The sequence below is a fragment of the Mytilus galloprovincialis genome, chromosome 10, assembly GCF_965363235.1.
Source record: "Mytilus galloprovincialis chromosome 10, xbMytGall1.hap1.1, whole genome shotgun sequence".
NCBI lineage: Eukaryota > Metazoa > Mollusca > Bivalvia > Mytilida > Mytilidae > Mytilus > Mytilus galloprovincialis.
Window position 1 is genome coordinate 27049323 of NC_134847.1, and position 24875 is coordinate 27074197.

General features: G+C 31.3%; 1 long non-coding RNA gene across 1 annotated transcript; it reads right to left on the reverse strand.

Annotated features, from left to right (window-relative positions):
- Window positions 1–468: 468 nt before the first annotated feature.
- LOC143047294 (uncharacterized) lies at window positions 469–11129 on the reverse strand. The gene is made up of 14 exons (XR_012969483.1): window positions 11102–11129; window positions 9850–10710; window positions 8628–8695; window positions 6618–6685; window positions 5947–6014; window positions 5611–5678; window positions 5276–5343; window positions 4274–4341; window positions 3269–3336; window positions 2934–3001; window positions 2263–2330; window positions 1927–1994; window positions 1591–1658; window positions 469–651 (listed from the first exon to the last, which is right to left on the reverse strand). It is a non-coding gene; the product is annotated as an uncharacterized LOC143047294 (long non-coding RNA).
- Window positions 11130–24875: the final 13746 nt, after the last annotated feature.

Consider the following 24875-nt stretch of genomic DNA (forward strand, 5'->3'; position numbering starts at 1 on the left):
TAAATTAGTATCAGCTTTAAAATGGGGAATATTTTTTGGCTATTGAAATTAATGTGATGTGTTTTATGTCAAATTTTAAATCAGTGACACTTAATTTACAATTAGTATCAATTCTAATTAAAAAATGCCGCATTCGAATCGAAATTTTAATAAAAGAAATTGATTTAAGACCAAATTTGTCATAAAATTCTAAGCTTTTGTTACAGTAAAACATAGTTTCGAGTACAATTTTAATGAGCAAATACTAACATGTGACTCATCCTGGTGCGTTATCTTCCATGAAATCCATCGTTGGAGTGGAACATATATGGGTATCTGTAACAAAAAGAAATTATAAATTAGTATCAGCTTTAAAATGGGGAATATTTTTTGGCTATTGAAATTAATGTGATGTGTTTTATGTCAAATTTTAAATCAGCGACACTTAATTTACATTTAATATCAATTCTAATTAAAAAATGCCGCATTCGAATCGAAATTTTAATAAAAGAAATTGATTTAAGACCAAATTTGTCATAAAATTCTAAGCTATCGTTACAGTAAAACATAGTTTCAAGTACAATTTTAATGAGCAAATACTAACATGTGACTCATCCTGGTGCGTTATCTTCCATGAAATCCCTCTCGTTGGAGTGGAACATATATGGGTATCTGTAACAAAAGGAAATTATAAATTAGTATCAGCTTTAAAATGGGAAAGATTTTTTGGCTATTGAAATTAATGTGATGTGTTTTATGTCAAATTTTAAATCAGCAACACTTAATTTACAATTACTATCAATTCTAATTTAAAAATGCCGCATTCGAATCGAAATTTTAATAAAAGAAATTGATTTAAGACCAAATTTGTCATAAAATTCTAAGCTATCGTTACAGTAAAACATAGTTTCAAGTACAAATTTTAATGAGCAAATACTAACATGTGACTCATCCTGGTGCGTTATCTTCCATGAAATCCCTCTTGTTGGAGTGGAACATATATGGGTATCTGTAACAAATGAAAATTATAAATTAGTATCAGCTTTAAAATGGGGAAGATTTTGTGGCTATTGAAATTAATGTGATGTGTTTTATGTCAAATTTTAAATCAGGGACACTTAATTTACAATTACTATCAATTCTAATTTAAAAATGCAACATTCGAATCGAAATTTTAATAAAAGAAATTGATTTAAGACCAAATTTGTCATAAAATTCTAAGCTATTGTTACAGTAAAACATAGTTTCGAGTACAATTTTAATGAGCAAATACTAACATGTGACTCATCCTGGTGCGTTCTTCCATGAAATCCCTCTCGTTGGAGTGGAACATATATGGGTATCTGTAACAAAAGGAAATTATAAATTAGTATCAGCTTTAAAATGGGGAATATTTTTTGGCTATTGAAATTAATGTGATGTGTTTTATGTCAAATTTTAAATCAGCGACACTTAATTTACAATTACTATCAATTCTAATTAAAAAATGCTGCATTCGAATCGAAATTTTAATAAAAGAAATTGATTTAAGCCCAAATTTGTCATAAAATTCTAAGCTATCGTTACAGTAAAACATAGTTTCAAGTACAATTTTAATGAGCAAATACTAACATGTGACTCATCCTGATGCGTTATCTTCCATGAAATCCCTCTTGTTGGAGTGGAACATATATGGGTATCTGTAACAAATGAAAATTATAAATTAGTATCAGCTTTAAAATGGGGAATATTTTTTGGCTATTGAAATTAATGTGATGTGTTTTATGTCAAATTTCAAATCAGCGACACTTAATTTACAATTAATATCAATTCTAATTAAAAAATGCCGCATTCGAATCGAAATTTTAATAAAAGAAAATGATTTAAGACCAAATTTGTCATAAAATTCTAAGCTATCGTTACAGTAAAACATAGTTTCAAGTACAATTTTAATGAGCAAATACTAACATGTGACTCATCCTGGTGCGTTATCTTCCATGAAATCCCTCTCGTTGGAGTGGAACATATATGGGTATCTGTAACAAAAGGAAATTATAAATTAGTATCAGCTTTAAAATGGGAAATATTTTTTGGCTATTGAAATTAATGTGATGTGTTTTATGTCAAATTTAAAATCAGCAACACTTAATTTACAATTACTATCAATTCTAATTAAAAAATGCTGCATTCGAATCGAAATTTTAATAAAAGAAATTGATTTAAGCCCAAATTTGTCATAAAATTCTAAGCTATCGTTACAGTAAAACATAGTTTCAAGTACAATTTTAATGAGCAAATACTAACATGTGACTCATCCTGGTGCGTTATCTTCCATGAAATCCCTCTTGTTGGAGTGGAACATATATGGGTATCTGTAACAAAAGGAAATTATAAATTAGTATCAGCTTTAAAATGGGGAATATTTTTTGGCTATTGAAATTAATGTGATGTGTTTATGTCAAATTTTAAATCAGCAACACTTAATTTACAATTACTATCAATTCTAATTAAAAAATGCCGCATTCGAATCGAAATTTTAATAAAAGAAATTGATTTCAGACCAAATTTGTCATAAAATTCTAAGCTATTGTTACAGTAAAACATAGTTTCAAGTACAATTTTAATGAGCAAAAACTAACATGTGATTCATCCTGGTGCGTTATCTTCAATGAAATCCCTCTCGTTGGAGTGGAACATATATGGGTATCTGTAACAAAAGGAAATTATAAATTAATATCAGCTTTAAAATGGGAAAGATTTTTTGGCTATTGAAATTAATGTGATGTGTTTTATGTCAAATTTTAAATCAGCAACACTTAATTTACAATTACTATCAATTCTAATTAAAAAATGCCGCATTCGAATCGAAATTTTAATAAAAGAAATTGATTCAAGACCAAATTTGTCATAAAATTCTAAGCTATTGTTACAGTAAAACATAGTTTCAAGTACAATTTTAATGAGCAAATACTAACATGTGACTCATCCTGGTGCGTTATCTTCCATGAAATCCCTCTCGTTGGAGTGGAACATATATTGGTATCTGTAACAAAAGGAAATTATAAATTAGTATCAGCTTTAAAATGGGAAAGATTTTTTGGCTATTGAAATTAATGTGATGTGTTTTATGTCAAATTTTAAATCAGCAACACTTAATTTACAATTACTATCAATTCTAATTAAAAAATGCCGCATTCGAATCGAAATTTTAATAAAAGAAATTGATTTAAGACCAAATTTGTCATAAAATTCTAAGCTTTTGTTCAGTAAAACATAGTTTCGAGTACAATTTTAATGAGCAAATACTAACATGTGACTCATCCTGGTGCGTTATCTTCCATGAAATCCCTCTCGTTGGAGTGGAACATATATGGGTATCTGTAACAAAAAGGAAATTATAAATTAGTATCAGCTTTAAAATGGGGAATATTTTTTGGCTATTGAAATTAATGTGATGTGTTTTATGTCAAATTTTAAATCAGCGACACTTAATTTACAATTACTATCAATTCTAATTAAAAAATGCCGCATTTGAATCGAAATTTTAATAAAAGAAATTGATTTAAGACCAAATTTGTCATAAAATTCTAAGCTATCGTTACAGTAAAATATAGTTTCAAGTACAATTTTAATGAGCAAATACTAACATGTGACTCATCCTGGTGCGTTATCTTCCATGAAATCCCTCGTTGGAGTGGAACATATATGGGTATCTGTAACAAAAGAAAATTATAAATTAGTATCAGCTTTAAAATGGGGAATATTTTTTGGCTATTGAAATTAATGTGATGTGTTTTATGTCAAATTTCAAATCAGCGACACTTAATTTACAATTACTATCAATTCTAATTAAAAAATGCCGCATTCGAATCGAAATTTTAATAAAAGAAATTGATTTAAGACCAAATTTGTCATAAAATTCTAAGCTTTTGTTACAGTAAAACATAGTTTCGAGTACAATTTTAATGAGCAAATACTAACATGTGACTCATCCTGGTGCGTTATCTTCCATGAAATCCCTCGTTGGAGTGGAACATATATGGGTATCTGTAACAAAAGGAAATTATAAATTAGTATCAGCTTTAAAATGGGAAAGATTTTTTGGCTATTGAAATTAATGTGATGTGTTTTATGTCAAATTTAAAATCAGCAACACTTAATTTACAATTTCTATCAATTCTAATTAAAAAATTCCGCATTCGAATCGAAATTTTAATAAAAGAAATTGATTTAAGACCAAATTTGTCATAAAATTCTAAGCTATCGTTACAGTAAAACATAGTTTCAAGTACAATTTTAATGAGCAAATACTAACATGTGACTCATCCTGGTGCGTTATCTTCCATGAAATCCCTCTCATTGGAGTGGAACATATATGGGTATCTGTAACAAAAAGAAATTATAAATTAGTATCAGCTTTAAAATGGGGAATATTTTTTGGCTATTGAAATTAATGTGATGTGTTTTATGTCAAATTTTATATCAGTGACACTTAATTTACAATTAGTATCAATTCTAATTAAAAAATGCCGCATTCGAATCGAAATTTTAATAAAAGAAATTGATTTAAGACCAAATTTGTCATAAAATTCTAAGCTTTTGTTCAGTAAAACATAGTTTCGAGTACAATTTTAATGAGCAAATACTAACATGTGACTCATCCTGGTGCGTTATCTTCCATGAAATCCTTCGTTGGAGTGGAACATATATGGGTATCTGTAACAAAAGGAAATTATAAATTAGTATCAGCTTTAAAATGGGGAAGATTTTTTGGCTATTGAAATTAATGTGATGTGTTTTATGTCAAATTTTAAATCAGCGACACTTAATTTACAATTACTATCAATTCTAATTTAAAAATGCAACATTCAATCGAAATTTTAATAAAAGAAATTGATTTAAGACCAAATTTGTCATAAAATTCTAAGCTATTGTTACAGTAAAACATAGTTTCGAGTACAATTTAAATGAGCAAATACTAACATGTGACTCATCCTGGTGCGTTATCTTCCATGAAATCCCTCGTTGGAGTGGAACATATATGGGTATCTGTAACAAATGAAAATTATAAATTAGTATCAGCTTTAAAATGGGGAATATTTTTTGGCTATTGAAATTAATGTGATGTGTTTTATGTCAAATTTTAAATCAGCGACACTTAATTTACAATTAATATCAATTCTAATTAAAAAATGCCGCATTCGAATCGAAATTTTAATAAAAGAAATTGATTTAAGACCAAATTTGTCATAAAATTCTAAGCTATCGTTACAGTAAAACATAGTTTCGAGTACAATTTTAATGAGCAAATACTAACATGTGACTCATCCTGGTGCGTTATCTTCCATGAAATCCCTCTCGTTGGAGTGGAACATATATGGGTATCTGTAACAAAAGGAATTATAAATTAGTATCAGCTTTAAAATGGGAAAGATTTTTTGGCTATTGAAATTAATGTGATGTGTTTTATGTCAAATTTTAAATCAGCAACACTTAATTTACAATTACTATCAATTCTAATTTAAAAATGCCGCATTCGAATCGAAATTTTAATAAAAGAAATTGATTTAAGACCAAATTTGTCATAAAATTCTAAGCTATCGTTACAGTAAAACATAGTTTCAAGTACAATTTTAATGAGCAAATACTAACATGTGACTCATCCTGGTGCGTTATCTTCCATGAAATCCCTCTTGTTGGAGTGGAACATATATGGGAATCTGTAACAAAAGGAAATTATAAATTAGTATCAGCTTTAAAATGGGGAAGATTTTGTGGCTATTGAAATTAATGTGATGCGTTTTATGTCAAATTTTAAATCAGGGACACTTAATTTACAATTACTATCAATTCTAATTTAAAAATGCAACATTCGAATCGAAATTTTAATAAAAGAAATTGATTTAAGACCAAATTTGTCATAAAATTCTAAGCTATTGTTACAGTAAAACATAGTTTCGAGTACAATTTTAATGAGCAAATACTAACATGTGACTCATCCTGGTGCGTTATCTTCCATGAAATCCCTCTCGTTGGAGTGGAACATATATGGGTATCTGTAACAAAAGGAAATTATAAATTAGTATCAGCTTTAAAATGGGGAATATTTTTTGGCTATTGAAATTAATGTGATGTGTTTTATGTCAAATTTTAAATCAGCGACACTTAATTTACAATTACTATCAATTCTAATTAAAAAATGCTGCATTCGAATCGAAATTTTAATAAAAGAAATTGATTTAAGCCCAAATTTGTCATAAAATTCTAAGCTATCGTTACAGTAAAACATAGTTTCAAGTACAATTTTAATGAGCAAATACTAACATGTGACTCATCCTTATGCGTTATCTTCCATGAAATCCCTCTTGTTGGAGTGGAACATATATGGGTATCTGTAACAAAAGGAAATTATAAATTAGTATCAGCTTTAAAATGGGGAATATTTTTTGGCTATTGAAATTAATGTGATGTGTTTATGTCAAATTTTAAATCAGCAACACTTAATTTACAATTACTATCAATTCTAATTAAAAAATGCCGCATTCGAATCGAAATTTTAATAAAAGAAATTGATTTCAGACCAAATTTGTCATAAAATTCTAAGCTATTGTTACAGTAAAACATAGTTTCAAGTACAATTTTAATGAGCAAAAACTAACATGTGATTCATCCTGGTGCATTATCTTCCATGAAATCCCTCTCGTTGGAGTGGAACATATATGGGTATCTGTAACAAAAGGAAATTATAAATTAATATCAGCTTTAAAATGGGAAAGATTTTTTGGCTATTGAAATTAATGTGATGTGTTTTATGTCAAATTTTAAATCAGCAACACTTAATTTACAATTACTATCAATTCTAATTAAAAAATGCCGCATTCGAATCGAAATTTTAATAAAAGAAATTGATTTAAGACCAAATTTGTCATAAAATTCTAAGCTATCGTTACAGTAAAACATAGTTTCAAGTACAATTTTAATGAGCAAATACTAACATGTGACTCATCCTGGTGCGTTATCATCCATGAAATCCCTCGTTGGAGTGGAACATATATGGGTATCTGTAACAAAAGAAAATTATAAATTAGTATCAGCTTTAAAATGGGGAATATTTTGTGGCTATTGAAATTAATGTGATGTGTTTTATGTCAAATTTTAAATCAGCGACACTTAATTTACAATTACTATCAATTCTAATTAAAAAATGCCGCATTCGAATCGAAATTTTAATAAAAGAAATTGATTTAAGTCCAAATTTGTCATAAAATTCTAAGCTATTGTTACAGTAAAACATAGTTTCAAGTACAATTTTAATGAGCAAAAACTAACATGTGACTCATCCTGGTGCGTTATCTTCCATGAAATCCCTCTCGTTGGAGTGGAACATATATGGTTACTGTAACAAAAAGGAAATTATAAATTAGTATCAGCTTTAAAATGGGGAATATTTTTTGGCTATTGAAATTAATGTGATGTGTTTTATGTCAAATTTTAAATCAGCGACACTTAATTTACAATTACTATCAATTCTAATTTTAAAATGCCGCATTCGAATCGAAATTTTAATAAAAGAAATTGATTTAAGACCAAATTTGTCATAAAATTCTAAGCTTTTGTTACAGTAAAACATAGTTTCGAGTACAATTTTAATGAGCAAATACTAACATGTGACTCATCCTGGTGCGTTATCTTCCATGAAATCCCTCGTTGGAGTGGAACATATATGGGTATCTGTAACAAAAGGAAATTATAAATTAGTATCAGCTTTAAAATGGGGAAGATTTTGTGGCTATTGAAATTAATGTGATGTGTTTTATGTCAAATTTTAAATCAGCGACACTTAATTTACAATTACTATCAATTCTAATTTAAAAATGCAACATTCGAATCGAAATTTTAATAAAAGAAATTGATTTAAGACCAAATTTGTCATAAAATTCTAAGCTATTGTTACAGTAAAACATAGTTTCGAGTACAATTTTAATGAGCAAATACTAACATGTGACTCATCCTGGTGCGTTATCTTCCATGAAATCCCTCTCGTTGGAGTGGAACATATATAGGTATCTGTAACAAAAAGAAATTATAAATTAGTATCAGCTTTAAAATGGGGAAGATTTTTTGGCTATTGAAATTAATGTGATGTGTTTTATGTCAAATTTTAAATCAGCGACACTTAATTTACAATTACTATCAATTCTAATTAAAAAATGCCGCATTTGAATCGAAATTTTAATAAAAGAAATTGATTTAAGACCAAATTTGTCATAAAATTCTAAGCTATCGTTACAGTAAAACATAGTTTCAAGTACAATTTTAAAGAGCAAATACTAACATGTGACTCATCCTGGTGCGTTATCTTCCATGAAATCCCTCGTTGGAGTGGAACATATATGGGTATCTGTAACAAAAGAAAATTATAAATTAGTATCAGCTTTAAAATGGGGAATATTTTTTGGCTATTGAAATTAATGTGATGTGTTTTATGTCAAATTTTAAATCAGCAACACTTAATTTACAATTACTATCAATTCTAATTTAAAAATGCCGCATTCGAATCGAAATTTTAATAAAAGAAATTGATTTAAGACCAAATTTGTCATAAAAGTCTAAGCTATTGTTACAGTAAAACATAGTTTCAAGTACAATTTTAATGAGCAAAAACTAACATGTGACTCATCCTGGTGTGTTATCTTCCATGAAATCCCTCTCTTTGGAGTGGAACATATATGGGTATCTGTAACAAAAGGAAATTATAAATTAGTATCAGCTTTAAACTAGAAAAATACCTATTTTTACCCCTTTTGGGCCCCTTGTTTCTAAACTATTGAGACAAAAACTCCCAAAATCAATTCCTGTACTGGTTATAAACCTTATGTTAAAATTCTATTGATTTCTATTTACTTATTCATAAGTTATTATGCAGAAACCATCTGTCTTTGGACAACGCTGACAACGAAGTGATATCAATATACAACCAATTTTTTTTTAATTTTGGCAATCATTTAAAAAGGAGTGGTCATATAATAGCTGTATCATAAGCATTTTAACCAATTCTCCATATTTGTAATTAAGACAATAGAAGAAATTGATTCAACTGAAAAAACAAAACTTACTTTTAAATCTCTGAAATTTTCTTTATGGTACAAGTTTTTATCATTAAACAAGAATGTGTCCAAAGTACACGGATGCCCCACTCGCACTATCCTCTACCATGTTCCATGGACCGTGAAACTGGGTAATAATCTAATTTGGCATTAAAATTAGAAAGATTATACTATAGGGAACATATGTATTAAGTTTCAAGTTGATTGGATTTCAATTTTATCAAAAACTACCTTGACCAAAAACTTTAACCTGAAACACCCACTTTCATTTTCTATGTTTAGTGGACCGTGAAATTGGGGTCAAAAGTCTAATTTGGCTTTAAAATTAAAAAGATCATATCATAAGCAACAAGTTTACTAAGTTTCAAGTTGATTGGACTTCAGCTTCATCAAAAACTACCTTGACCAAAAACTTTAACCTGAACGGACGGACGAACGGAAGTACAGACGGATGGACGGACGGAGGAACGGAGCCACAGACCAGAAAACATAATTCCCCTCTACTATCGTAGGTGGGGCATAAAAAATCTTTTTTTTAAGGTAGTCGCTGAACCATGAAAATGAGATCAAGGACATAAGACAATGTGACCAATGGAAACTTCGCAACATGAGGCATCTATATACAAAGTATGAAGCATACAGGTCTTCCACCTTCTAATATATAAAGCTAACACCGCCACCAGATCAATATCCCTGTCAAATTTTCTGCTACAAAAGTTGCAGGCTCGACAAAAATGATCCATTTTGTTTACAAACATGAACATAGTTTTAAGGAAATACGTACATTATGACTTTGCTATCTGCCATGAATGTGTCTTCTTCCGTCAAGGAGGGCAACATAAATTAAAGAAATTTAACAAAAGCTCTTAATTTATACCAGCTTTAAAGAGAAGCTATTTGCTGTTACAATTTTTCAGAATTTTTTATCAGTGAAAATACAGCCAATTATGAAAATCTATTTTGGTGCACCAGCCATTTAAGCCTTGCTATCAAATTTCACAAATGGGTAAATATTAAAATTAAATTTTCTAAACACTTAAAATTGACAAACTCATTTATACTCTGGAGAAACTATAATAAGTCTTGGGTCAAAGTCAATCCAATGTTTTAATGCATGAACATAATTATCAATGCAACTATCAAAAACATGATTTCATCATAACACATCAATATAGAGGTCAATAATGACTATGTTTTTTGAAGGAGCTAGTTCCAGTGGTCACTAGTCCCATTTAACTTGGATATTATGTCTAAAGTCTTTAGTCTAGGTGCAGTGTTTGTCTTCAGTCCAAGTGCAGTGTTTGTCTTCAGTCCAGGTGCAGTGTTTGTCTTCAGTCCAGGTGCAGTGTTTGTGCAATACATAGGATCTACAGAGTACAGATGAGTAAAATTATTTTTAATCAAAATTTTCTTCACAAATTTGTAATATATATGGTGTATGACTTAGAATACACTTAGAAGTTTAGTGTGCTTATAGGGATTCATGCGGTTACAACTTATTGTTAAAAGAAATGGCATCCAACATCATAACCAGTTTTTGGAAAAATGAAAAGTTATCTGTAATTGATGTAAGCACGACTATGGCTAATGTTATATTGGAAAAGTTTTTGATTTCTTTAAGTTATGTTATCATTTTAAAGAAATGCTGAAAAAAATGTTTATCAAAATTATATACCAAGAAACAAGATTAAGAGAAGGCATACACATAAATTAGCTCATTTAAATACATATCTTAAATACCGAAATAAGTATAATTAAAAACAATCTTAACTAGTTTTAAATGCTTTAAAATGGACCTCCTCTCAATGTGATTAGAGTTATCTCCCTTGGCATACTTCATGAAAACAACTACCAGTCACTTTTCAATAACTTTTTTCAGTTCATGGTGATTAAGAACTTGAAATACTGAAGGATTTTTCTTCAGTTAATACTAATATTTAAGTATCTTGTGATATGAATGATGCAACAAAAAACTAATCACCATGTATATGTTAATACTAATATTCTTAATTACCACACTTTTTGTTATACATTACCTTTACATTACTTTCTCTAAACCTTAGGAAAAGTGTTCAAATTTTCTGCTTTAGTTATTAGATTTCTGTAAAATATCAAATTTGCATATATATAAATGTTGGAAAATAAAATTGAGAAAGGAAACGGGGAATGTGTCAAAGAGACAACAACCCGACCATAGAAAAAACAACAGCAGAAGGTCACCAACAGGTCTTCAATGTAGCGAGAAATTCCCGCACCCGGAGACCTCCTTCAGCTAGCCCCTAAACATATATATACTAGTTCAATGATAATGAACGCCATACTTAACTCCAAATTATACACAAGAAACTAAAATTAAAATAATTCAAGACTAACAAAAGCCAGAGGCTCCTGACTTGGGACAGGCGCGAAAATGCTGCAGGGTTAAACATGTTTATGAGATCTCAACCCTCCTCCTATACCTCTAGCCAATGTAGAAAAGTAAACGCATAACAATACGCACATTAAAATTCAGTTCAAGAGAAGTCCAAATAGAAAGTAAGCTTACTCCTAATTTTAACCATGATTTTGTTTACTTAAGCGATAAATTTAGATATTATCCAGCTAAACTTAACAAATGCAAGTGCAACCTCAACAGAAGGGCAAGGCCAAATAATGAGATGTGCCTAGGTAATACAACTGCAGTGTTCTCCCCAGGATTTTTGGATATAGCGCTGTGGTAAGCGCGTAATTTTCGACAATTCTTAGGTACTTTGTTGCGGTGCACGGTTTGTTTGTAATTAATTTGTTATGTGTTTTTCTTATATTATGCTATTGATGTTTTCTCTTGTAATCAGGTCCTCATCATGCTCTTGGAAGTTACCCCTTTGTTTGCTAATGTTATTGTCTGGATATAGAAGAAGTCTTTATTTCTCCATTGCAAATTCATATAATCCTTATACTATCTGTGTATCAAAAAAAAAACCAAGGAGAAGTCTTTTTCCGTGATTGGTCTATATATAGTACCAGACTGCCTATGTGAAGATTTCTTAGCAATATAACAGGTGATGTTGCAGAACATGTAAGACCAACAATAAAGTCATTGTCAGCTTCTGTGTTTGGTTTTATATCCCACTGTACAGTGTACAGTTAACCTTACAACGTTTGACAGGAATTGATATTTTAATGAAGCATAATGATTTCTCATTTTCCTGAACTTAATAACGTTTTATAATATTCAAATGGCTTCATCCAAGCTGGACATGGAGAAAGTGAATTTCTCATGTCGTATCAGCTTGGGGTTTGTTTTTCTAATCATATCCTCTCAATTATTTTCGAATGGTAAAAATTCACTACTGCTGACTAAACAATTATTAGATGGAATAGGTGATAATTAATACTTCAAAGACTTGCTCAATTTCGGGGTTCGTTTGGATAGTAAGCCCGGCAAATTGTAACAATTTTACCCCTGTGTTCGATCGTTTTTAAAATCATTGATTGTTTAAAGTTCGTAAAACAAGTTTGTGAGTGTCGGGAAATGCAGTCAATTTATTTCATCTCATTTCATTCATATATGCCTCTATATATTCTTTAAATTAAATAAAATTGATGTCAATGTTGAAATCTTTGGTTATTTTGATCTTTCAAAGTCAACATTTTATAAAATTTATTAGACTGGTCCTGCAGAGTTACTTAATACAACGGAAATAATTCATTCAGAAATAGTTAACCAGTCGATCACGCAATCAGGATAAGATATTCAATGATTTTCTGAGTGAACTAACAATTGAAATCAATGTACAAATGTCAAGATTTATTCTAAAATGCAAACAAAGTTGAGCATGGGAGAACATAGGTCTATTATGTTCACTGTAAAAGTGAAAACTTCCTCACTGAGCTTTCAAACAGTAGGTGTTTCAGGCCCGTAGCCAGGAATTTCCAAGGGGGGGTTTGTTGGACTCACAAACTCGACTTTAACAGTCACAATTAGAACAGAACATTGACTTTAACAGTGCTTATTTGTTTTCAAGGGGGGGTTCGTCCAAACCCCAGAACCCCCTGGCTACGGTATGTGTTATCTGGAATAGTTATATATATTCATATTGAGATGGACTTCAACACGGAGCCTTGGCTCACCCAAACAAAAAGCTATAAAGGGCCCCAAAATTACTCGTGTAAAACCATTCAAACGGGAAAACCAACAGTCTAATCTATATAAAAAACAAGAAACGAGAAAAATGTATAAATTACATAAACAAACGACAACTACTGTACATCAGATTCCTGACTTAGGACAGGTGCAAACATTTGCAGCGGGATTAAACGTTTTAATGGTACCAAACCTACTCCCTTTTTCTGAAACCATAGCATAACATCATAACATAGAAAACCACACGATAAAATATGAAAGGCTTAACTCAATCAAAAAACATAAATTAACACACTATGAACAAATACATTTGATCTGCGATACCTGAATGCAAATGCACAGTTAACAAAATGTTAGGGACAAACATTCAAGGCCAAAAATCAATATAACAGTATTCTTTAAATTTCAGTTGACCTCCCTTACACTGCTTTTAAATTGTCAAAATTGTCATTTAACCTGAAAAACCCTTGTTTCCCCCTTTATTTGCCCCTCACTTATTGAAACCACTCTTGAAGCAAGAACCCCAAAACTCTATTCCAGCCTTTCCTTTGGAGTAAGAAACCTTGTAGTATAATTTCAGAGAGATCCATACACTTAAACACAAGTTATTGTCTGTAAACTAGAAAATGTTTCTTTTTGGCCCCTTATTCCTTAATGTTCAGGGATATTAACCCCAACCGGACACTAAGCCTTAATTCCCTTCACTATATGGAACCTTGTACGTACGGTACAATGTCAGAGAGATCCATACAGTTAAACATTAGTAATTGTCCCGAAACTTTAAAATGAGACATCTCTCAATCCAAGTCACAATTTGTAAATGAAAAACCATTAAATACAATGTGCCCTGGCTCACACCTAACAATAAGCTAAAAAGAGGTTGACAACACTTAATAATATTGAAGATTATAACAAAAAAACTTCAAAATTTTCCTTATAACTAACAATTCAGTGGCAGCAACCCAAAAATGAGTTTTGATTAGTCTGAAAATTTCAGGTCCGATAGATCTTGACCAATTGAACAATTTTACTCTATGTCAGATTGCTGTAAAAAGTTTAGTTTTTGAGATTTAAGCGAAAAACTGCATTTGACCCCTATGTTTTATTTTTAGCCATGGCGGCCATGTTTGGCGATGGATCAATATTTCAGATACAATTTATATACAAGATACCCTAAGGAACATTAAGTAAAAGTTTGAAGGTATTTGGCCCAGAGGTTTCAGAAGATTTTTTAAATAGTTTACCACAACAGATGACGACTGACACCAAGTGATGGCATAAGCTCACATGAGACCTTTCGCAGCAGTGAGCTAAAAATGAAAGAAACGAGAAATAACATTATTTGTGTTTTTCTCAATTCATTAGTTTTTAATAAAATGGTCACTAGTTTGAACCGAGAGCAATGACCAAATACTACCGAACAGATACCATACAGATACAGATATACTTCTAAGCCACTTAAACTTTGTTTTTAAAATAACAGTTCGTACATTGCAAATTAATATTGTTGGTTTTCTTTATTTCTAAGTGCAATAATAATTTACCAGATATGAAATACTGGTCTAGCAATATATAATATTTACCGCACACTCTATTATAAGAAATGCATTTATACATTCATGAGTGAATCATTGATTGAGTAAAAACCAGTGGCAAATATTTCTATGTACATCCAGTCGATTCAGAAATTATGATGCTTTCCGTCTTGATAAGGGGTAAATAAAGCTACAAAAAGTTTTCTTTATAACATTGAAGCAACATATCAAGTTTAGCTAATTAATTCTGTACAGAACTTTATTAAATGTTTTCGATATTAATTTCACTCAAAAACATTTCTTCTTTAGATACACATGGCTAGTTTTTTGTACAGTTAACTCAGACAAGGCCTATACATTGACAATCAACTGCATGTAAACATAACATGATTTAACTACATACAGTAAACCTTGAGTTTTATAAATGAGAACGTAAATTTCACAGTTCAGTTTATGTGTGGATTACACTAACACAATAGTGTATGTGTGGATTACTCCAACACAACACTGTGTTTAGGTCAATATGAACACAGCCCAAGACAATTAGTTCATGTTAAAACAAATACATTGCTTAGCTGAGCACAGCTGAATAAACTGCAGATGTCCAACACTGAAAAGTTGTGGCCAAAATGGACACATTATTTGCACTTGAAACATGTCTGAATTTGCATTGTAATTAAATATTTGACACAAATTCTTATTAACCCCTCCCCCTCCCCACATTTTTTTTCAACACCCCATTTTCTTTCTTCCAAAAATAATCTCAATTCACATTTCTAATGGAGTTTGCAACCATAACTATACATATTCATTCTTATTTTGCTGAAGTGATACCACACTACTGTGAGAGGATGGACGAGATGAATTCTTTCTCCGACACTTTTGTCTCCATATACTCATTTATATACATCAAAAATATTAAAACATAAAATGACATAGTCATGGTTAAAATAAAAAATAATTGATAGTAGCTTATTAATATAAATTAACAGCTAATCATCTTAAGACGATTATCATTTCTTAATACATTATTTACAAGCGGTGTAAGGGATGTACAATGTAATCACAGTATTCTTTAAATGGATTGGATTACCTCCCTTGCACTGCTTTTAAATTGTCTAAATTGTCCTTTATTACAACTGTCACATAAGCTTAACATTGACCAAGAAAACTCAATATTAATATTTCCAGACATACATGTGCAGCTAACAATTCTTCCATTCAACAAATATAGTTGACATATTGCTTATAAGTAAGAAAAACAAACCAAAACAAAAACTTCACACTGAGCAATGAACCATGAAAATGAGGTCAAGGTCAAATAAAACCTGCACGACTGACATATATATATATATATAGATTATAAAGTACATTCTATACACCAAATATTGTTGACCTATTGCATAGTATTAAACAAGAAAGTATCAATAGTACATGGATGCCCCATCCCTCTATAATTTTCTATGTTCAGTGGACTGTGGAAATGGGATAAAATCTCTAATTTGGCATTTAAATTAAAAAGATCATATCATAGGGAACATGTGTACTAAGTTTCAAGTTGATTGGACTTCAACTTCAAACTCACAGTACATCGACCAAAAACTTTAACCTGAAGTGGGACAAACAGACACAGGGACAGTTGGACGGATTCACAGACCAGAAAACATAATGCCAATAAACATGATAAATAGGGCATAAAAAGACCAAAACCTCAAAACTTAATTTTGATCACTGAAACATGAAAACAAGGATCCGGAAATTTTTTCATCTAATTTCGGTCATTTTCATACAACTTAAAAGTTGATGCCCCTTTTCAAAAAATGATTGTCAAAATCACATTACTGCATGAGACTCATTATGATTATGCTCATACTCGATCGTCATGTTCGTAGCATCAACAAACTTGTTTCACTGTTGCATCGCATTTGCTTCATGATTTGTCCTACCATTTTCCAAAAATCGATCAAGAGCAATTAAGGGAAGGCAACAGTTTAAAAATAAAATGATTTTAATGACTCAAAACGATAATATTCTCAGTTATCACTTATGTTTCTTTCTATCCTGAAGTCAAACCGGATGTAAAGCGACAATACTAAAACGAACAATTCCGGACTCATTTCCGGGATTAGTTTTGTTTACCCAAATCACAGGAAATCATCGGCTTTTTAATATTTTACCTTTAATAGTGCAAGAATATTAATTAAAATAGTTGCACTAGCTTTATTTAGGATGAAATTATTTTAAATTTACGATTAATTGTCTAAATATGTGGAAGAGAATTTCAAGCATGCGTATTACATAGTAAACAAAGCACGTGTGTTAGAAGTTAAAAAAAAAAAAATCTACGTAAATTAAACCAAGTTTTAATTTAATTTTAAATCATAATTGACAATTGTCTGACCTGTTGGGTAATTAAATAATGAAGCCAGTTGGTATGGAATTTTTATTTCTTTATAATAATAGTTTGGAGCTTGTGATTAATTGCCAGGTGTGAATTAAAAACACAGGTAAAGAGATTAATTAGCAATCATTAGCCAATAGCTCCCAGAGGCATTAATATAGTTATTAGGAGGGCCCTCAGGATTATAACACTTTATTGGAGTGGCAGTTTAATTACAGGAAGTCGATAGATAACAAAACAAAAATATGTTCAAAATGGCGATTTTGAAAGTCAATCTCAACGAAATGACCGAAATTATTACTGTTGAAAAATAAAATTTGACCTAAATCCCAATTAAAAGTTTAGGACATTATAGTTTCAGTTTAGGACATGACTGGCAAATATGACCGTTTCCGGACCCTTGCATGAAAATAAGGTCAAAGTCAGATGACACCTGCCAGCTAAACATGTACACCTTACAATCATTCCATACACCAAATAAAGTAGACCTTTTGCATACAGTACAAGAAAAACAGACCAAATCACAACAAGAGTGCACACGCTGAAATGTCTCGCCTTCTATACTAATCATTGATATTATGTTGATAGTCCTAAGTATAAAGCTAAGTTTTATTACAACTGTCACATAAACTTAACATTAACCAAGATAACTAAACAAAGACCAATGAACCTTGAAAATGAGGTCACGGTCAGATGAACCATGCCAGGCAGACAGCTAACAATGCTTCTATACAACATATATAATTGACCCATTACTTATAGTTTAAGAAAAGTAGACCAAAACACAAAAAAACGCAAAAACTTAACACTGTGCAATGAACCGTGAAAATGAGGTCACCGTCAAATAAAACCTGCGCGACTGACATAAAGATCATAAAATATTTCCATACACCAAATATAGTTGACCTATGGCATATAGTATTAGATAAAAAGACCAAAACTCAAAAACTTACCTTTGACCACTGAATCATGAAAATGAGGTCAAGGTCACATGACATCTGCCCGCTAGACATGTACACCTTACAATCATTCCATACAACAAATATAGTAGACCTATTGCATATAGTATGAGAAAAACAGACCAAAACACAAAAATTTAACTATAACCACTGAACCATGAAAATGAGGTCAAGGTCAGATGACACCTGCTAGTTGGACATGTACACCTTACAGTCCTTCCATACACCGAATATACTAGCCCTATTGCTTATAGTATCTGAGATATGGACTTGACCACGAAAACTTAACCTTGATCACTGATGCATGAAATGAGGTCGAGGTCAAGCGAAAACTGTCTGACAGACATGAGGACCTTTCAAGGTACGCACATATCAAATAAAGTTATCCTATTACTTATAATAAGAGAGAATTCAACATTACAAAAAATTTGAACTTTTTTTTCAAGTGGTCACTGAACCATGAAAATGAGGTCAAGGACATTGGACATGCGACTGACAGAAACTTCGTAACATGAAGCATCTATATACAAAGTATGAAGCATCCAGGTCTTCCACCTTCTAAAATATAATGCTTTTAAGAAGTGAGCTAACACCGCCGCCGTAGCCGCCGCCGGATCACTATCCCTATGTCGAGCTTTCTGCAACAAAAGTTGCAGGCTCGACAAAAACTTAACTTTGACCACTGAACGATGAAAATTAGGTCAAAGTCAGATGACACTTGCCAGCTAGACATGTACACCTTGCAATCATTCCATACATCAAATGTAGTAGACCTATTGCATATATATACAGTATAAGTAAAATAGACCAATTCACAAAAACTTAACTTTGACCACTGAACGATGAAAATAAGGGCAAGGTCAGATGACACCCACCAGTTGGACATGTACACCTTAGTCCTTCCATACACCGAATATACTTTAATTACTAGACGTATATTGCTTGTAGTATCTCAGATATGGACTTGACCTCCAAAACTTAACCTTATTCAATGATCCATATAATGAGGTCAAGATCAAGTGAAAACTGTCTGATGGTAAGAGGACCTTGCAAGGAACGCACATACCAAATATAGTTATCCTAGTATTACTTATTATAAGAGAGCGCAAGAATTTAACATTACAAGAAATCTTTTTTCAAGTAGTCACTGAATCATGAAAATGAGGTCAAGGACATTGGACATGTGACTGACAGAAACTTCCTAACATGATCAAGGCATCTATATTCAAAGTATGAAGCATCAAGGTCTTCCACCTTCTAAAACGTAAAGCTTTCAAGAAGTTCACTAATGTCACTTATGCTGCTGCTTAATCACTATCCATATGTCAAGCTTTCTGCAACAAAATTGACAGGCTCGACAAAAACCCTTGTTTTTTCCCCTTTTTGCTAAATGGTTTGAGCCAAAAAAAAAACCATAACCATCCCTTTGTAGTATGGAAACTTTTGGTAGAATTTCAGAAATTCATACACCAGTACACTTAAGGCAAAAACAAAATATGTCTGTTTATGGTTACCGGACCTACCCCATTTTTTAGTGCTGATCCTAAGTCATTTTGTTTTCCTTCGTAAAGTGAAAAATAAACTGAACTCATGTTAAAAGTGAAGATAGTGTTGCCAATAATATAAATCAATAATTGCCTGATGCATCCCAATGTTCACAATCGTGAATATGATAGCTGTATTTAAAGTCATAAGAAACGAGTGACCGGTGAAAAATATTGTTCTTCCAATTCTTAAACCAATGCATACAAACATCATAAACTTAGTCTTCTGTGCTCGAATTTATCATTTTTTTCGTGTAAATATCGTATAATCGTCAATTTTTTTTTCAATCGGTCAGTGTTGTTGTGAAAATATGGCAGGTAATTAAAGTTCGTGTTTTAAAGCCGAAGTTTAACGATTGTCACCCGTTTGTCAACAATTGACGAAAAATAAACAAAAAAGCATGGAAATTGAGCACGTGTTTAACATGTAAATTCAGATAATAGTTTATTTTAAGGACATCCATGCGTATTGTGGTCACCGGATTTTTACGAGATGGGTCACACTGAGGTCATCTTGCATACGGAAAATATATCGGGGGAATTGCTTGCTGGAAGGAAGCAATTCAAATAAAGTAAACTTCTTCTAAATATGAATAAATTAAAGAATTTTCTTCAGAAAAAAGTATATGTACATAAGTTTTACAATGAAAACTATCCATTGAGTTATAAAAAACATATGCAATGTTTTTTTTGGATTTGAGGTTTCTTATGACTTTAAGGAAATTCGTGACTCGTGTTATGAAATGAACATTATAGCCACCATTATTTTCCCCCAACAAATGTCAAAGGGAAATAATCCAATCATCAAAAATATGGGTAAACTCGTCCTATGATCAACTCAAACCATGGCAAGACGAAACCGCATAACTCAAAATCATGTCGTAAAAAAAAAAAAAATGAAAAAATAAAATAGAATGGAAATACCAAACTACCAACCCTATTTTTGTAAAGTATGTAACCTTAAACAGACATATTTTTGTGGGGCCTTAACACAAGTTTATGTCTGGAAACTGCAAAAAAGCTTATCTGGGCCCCTTGTTTGGCCCCTAATTCCTAAACAGTTGGGACCAAAACCCCCAAAATCAACCCCAACCTTCCTTTTGTGGTTTAATATAAACCTTGTGGTAAAATTTTATTGATTTTTTATTTACTTATTCTAAAGCTATTTACCAGAAAACATCTGTCTTCAGATGACGCTGACGACAATGTGATACCAATATCTGACATTTTTTTTTGAAATTTATGCAGTCATATTAAAATGTGTCCATATTAATAATCAAAGAGCAGATTGCTCTATAAAGGGATACAATTGCCATTGTTTTCATTGATACATGTATTAGTATTACTTTCAAAAATAATTCAACTGAACATGAATAATGCTCTTAAAATGTTATTTACATAATCTGAATAGTTATTCAACTTTAAAAATAGCCAATCCTTGATACAATTAAGTGAAATGTATGAACAATCTATTTAATTTTTGTTCTATCAATTCCAAGTTTACTTTCCACAGCAGTCACTGAGAATGAGAGAAGGTATTTCACTTCGTACCCCTATTTTCCTACATGAATTCTAGGTGGAACCCATACCTGTCAACCTCTGAAAATGAAAAGTCAGGTCATGACCTGCATTGAGAAAAAAAATCTCAGGTCATAACGCGTACGACATTTTGCGAGCTCAATTGAAGAACAAAAATATGTTTACATATAATTTATATAGTCAATATGTATATGAAACAATTAGAACATGTATACAAGTTTATTTCAGACTATTGTTATATTCCATAGTAGCAGACTTGGCATTCTTTAAAAGAACTTCACTTGGTTTCAGTTCATAGCAATGCAAATGTGTATTCATTTTACAAGAAAGAAGAGCACACAGTGTATCCTTATTAAGATCAGCCCTAAACTCTGTAGCTATTTTCTTTACTAAAGAAAATGCCCCCTCACTGTCTACATTGCTGTTTGGCAAAACCAGTAATGTTTTAGCAAGTTTTGACAAAACAAAAAATCTTGGCTTGTTTTCAACTACCACTTTGTTATTTTCAACTGAAAGGGCCCTCTTTACTATTTGGGTGGTTTTAGTTTTTCCACAGGAATAACCTGAAGCTATTTCACTGTCAGAGAACATTAATTTACACAATTTTGTGAAATGGTCAGTTACTGCAAAGGAAAGGTTGTGCTCAGCCACAAAGTACGAAAATAAAGTTTCTGCATTAGTTACTTTATCAGCCAAAACACTTTTGGTCTTTGTGAAGAAAATATCGTTACGTAGCTCAGGTAAACAGTCCTACATTTTTACTTTTTGTTACATTGAAAAAGACCGATAAAACCGAAGGTCGTATTACTTCTAAATACCGGAAACAATTCCGGTCAGAAATCCGGGTGAAACGGGTAATGTTAGAAATTCCCGGGACCCGCCGGGTAAAGAAAAACTCCCGGGTGAGAGGTGAAAATAACGGGTGTCACCCGCAAAAAACGGGTGAGTTGACAGGTATGGGAACCCCATTCCTAACTCTTTCAATATTTAATTTCCTATGGGTCAGTGAGCATGACTCCTTTCCGTACATACACATTCCTCTGTTTAAATTGTGATTGGTTTTAATATAATACGATGTTTATTGACAGAACGAGTTAATTTTTCTCAACATATTGTCGTTTAAAAGTTTGACGAAAGTTACTTACGGAAGGGAGACAAATTATAGCGATAATATGGAAGACTCCATTTTGGCTAAAGGGGTATTCTAGTTACACCTTTATGTTGTGGACTACATTAATTTAAATTCAAATGATGCATATAATTATGATTTAAAATTATGCAACAACAATAACCCTCAATAGCAGACATACATAGAAAGGATTCCACGAGTTTCAAATTAATCAATGGAGTAGGGAATCCAGAGCAACCATTCAAACTGATACCCCTTCAAGTCAAGAAAACTATAGGCATGCACATACTTACAACCCTAGACTTGTGATTTGTAGCAAAGACATATATTAAATGTTAATTAAACGACCTCCATTTCTTTATGGAAGTACAATATCAAATATCAGTTTCATAACGGTGACATAAGAAAACTCCAAACTTTCAGTTTTTATATGACAGAAATAGATTTATTGATCGGAATTCAGAGAACTCTCGCATGTTATCAAAACTAGGGAATTCCCTCCGACGTGTTTCTAAATTTATAAAAACCCTAAATATAAATACTGCTTGATTCTGAATTTCTGTGTTGTTAAAAACGCGCATACAATGATAATGTCAAGGGGAATATCGAAACATGAAGATTATGAGAAGGAGATTATAGTTATTTAAATTCAATCCTTTTGTTTTTTATACCATTTAAAGCAAAAAATCACAAGAAACTGAGATGTTCCTTGATGTTGAGTCAATGGTATAAGTCTACAGATTGCTTTTAAAAAAACAATCGTATCTGAAAAAATGATGCCCCTGGTGCATGCATGCACACACAATCATTATTTGCACTGCATAAAATAATGCTGTCTATTAAGCATTGAAACACCAAACTACAAAAAGGGTACGTATATATACTCCTTAAGGAGGCTCGTGTTTTTTTTTTCAGATTTCAGAAAAAAATTAAACATTTATTTTTCATTGCAAATTTTATTAATTACCTTAAGTAATTGTTACTTTTATATCATATGGTACAAAAATCATTCCAAAAAATCAATTCCTGTTGGCCCCAGGTGACTTTAAAAAATGTAGATATCAATGAAAAAACTCCAAATTATCTCCCTTTGGTGAAAAAAATGCCTTTTTTGGCATTAAAATTGAAATCGCTTTTTAAACTCATCTGTGACCTATATTTTTTAGTGTTATTTTCGAATAAGCTGTATTTAAACTAAATAATTGTAAAATTTAAGCAATTTCTGTAATTTGGTTCTTTTTTTATTTCGATATTACCGCTTTTTCTCCAGCTAGTTCAACAGAATACAAGGTCAAAATTGTATGCTTCTTTCGAAGGCAGATTGTGAAAACGTAAATGAACAATAACCCCATTTTTTTATTTCATTTTTCTATTATTAGTATAAGATAAAGTTCATTTATATAAAAATATAGCGAAATCTTATATATAATAAAAACAAGAGGCTGTCACAACGACAGCAAACCGGATTTATTAATATTTATTTGTGTACTGGCAATATCACAAGAACCATTGATCACCATTACTGATGAATGGTGAAAGTGAAAATAGTCAATATCAAATTTGACCTCCATTTTGTCATCAGTATCAACATCTTAAAATTTGAAAAGCTTAGATTGAATGGTTCATGAGTAAATGCAACAACGTGAATGGAAACGCCATTTCACAATCTTTCAAGAACCATATAACTCCTGAACAGTAAAAGTCAAAATCGTCATTATTGAACTTGACCTCTAATTTGCCATCAGTAACAACATATAAAAATTTCAAAAGCTTTGGTTGAATGGTTCATGAGAAAATGCACGGACACGACTGGAAACACCATTTTTCAATCTTTCAAGAACCATAACTCCTGAACGATTAAAAGTCAAAATCGTCATTATTGAACTTGACCTCTATTTTGTCATCAGTTACAACATATTAAAATTTGGGAAGCTTTGGTAAAACAGTTCATGCGAAATGCACGGACACAACTGGAAACACCATTTTTCAATCTTTCAAGAACCATAACTCCTGAATGGTAAAAGTCAGAATCGCCATTATTAAACTTGACCTCCATTTTGTCATCAGTAACAACATATTAAAATTTGGGAAGCTTAGGTAGAACAGTTCATGCGTAAATGCACGGACATGACTGGAAACTCCATTTTTCAATCTTTCAAGAACCATAACTCCTGAACAGTAAAAGTCAAAATCGCCATTATTGAACTTGACCTTCATTTAGTTGTCAGTAACAACATATTAAAATTTTAAAAGCTTTGGTTGAACGGTTCATGAGTTATTGCACGGACAACATTTGATTGCCGCACGCCCGCCCGCCGTACATCCCCAAATCAATATTTTGTAACAAAAATCTGGTTAAAAATGATTTAGACCCGCGAGCCCCCTTAAGGGAAGTGAAAAACAGACCAAAACACAAGTTAATAGTAACATGGTGAAATGTCTCGCCTTATTTAATACTAACTATTGATTTTATGTTGATAGTCCTATAAATAAATCCTTACAAATATCACATTTACTTAACATGATCCAAGAAAATGAAGTCAAGGTCAAATAAAGCAAACGAGAAATACATGTACA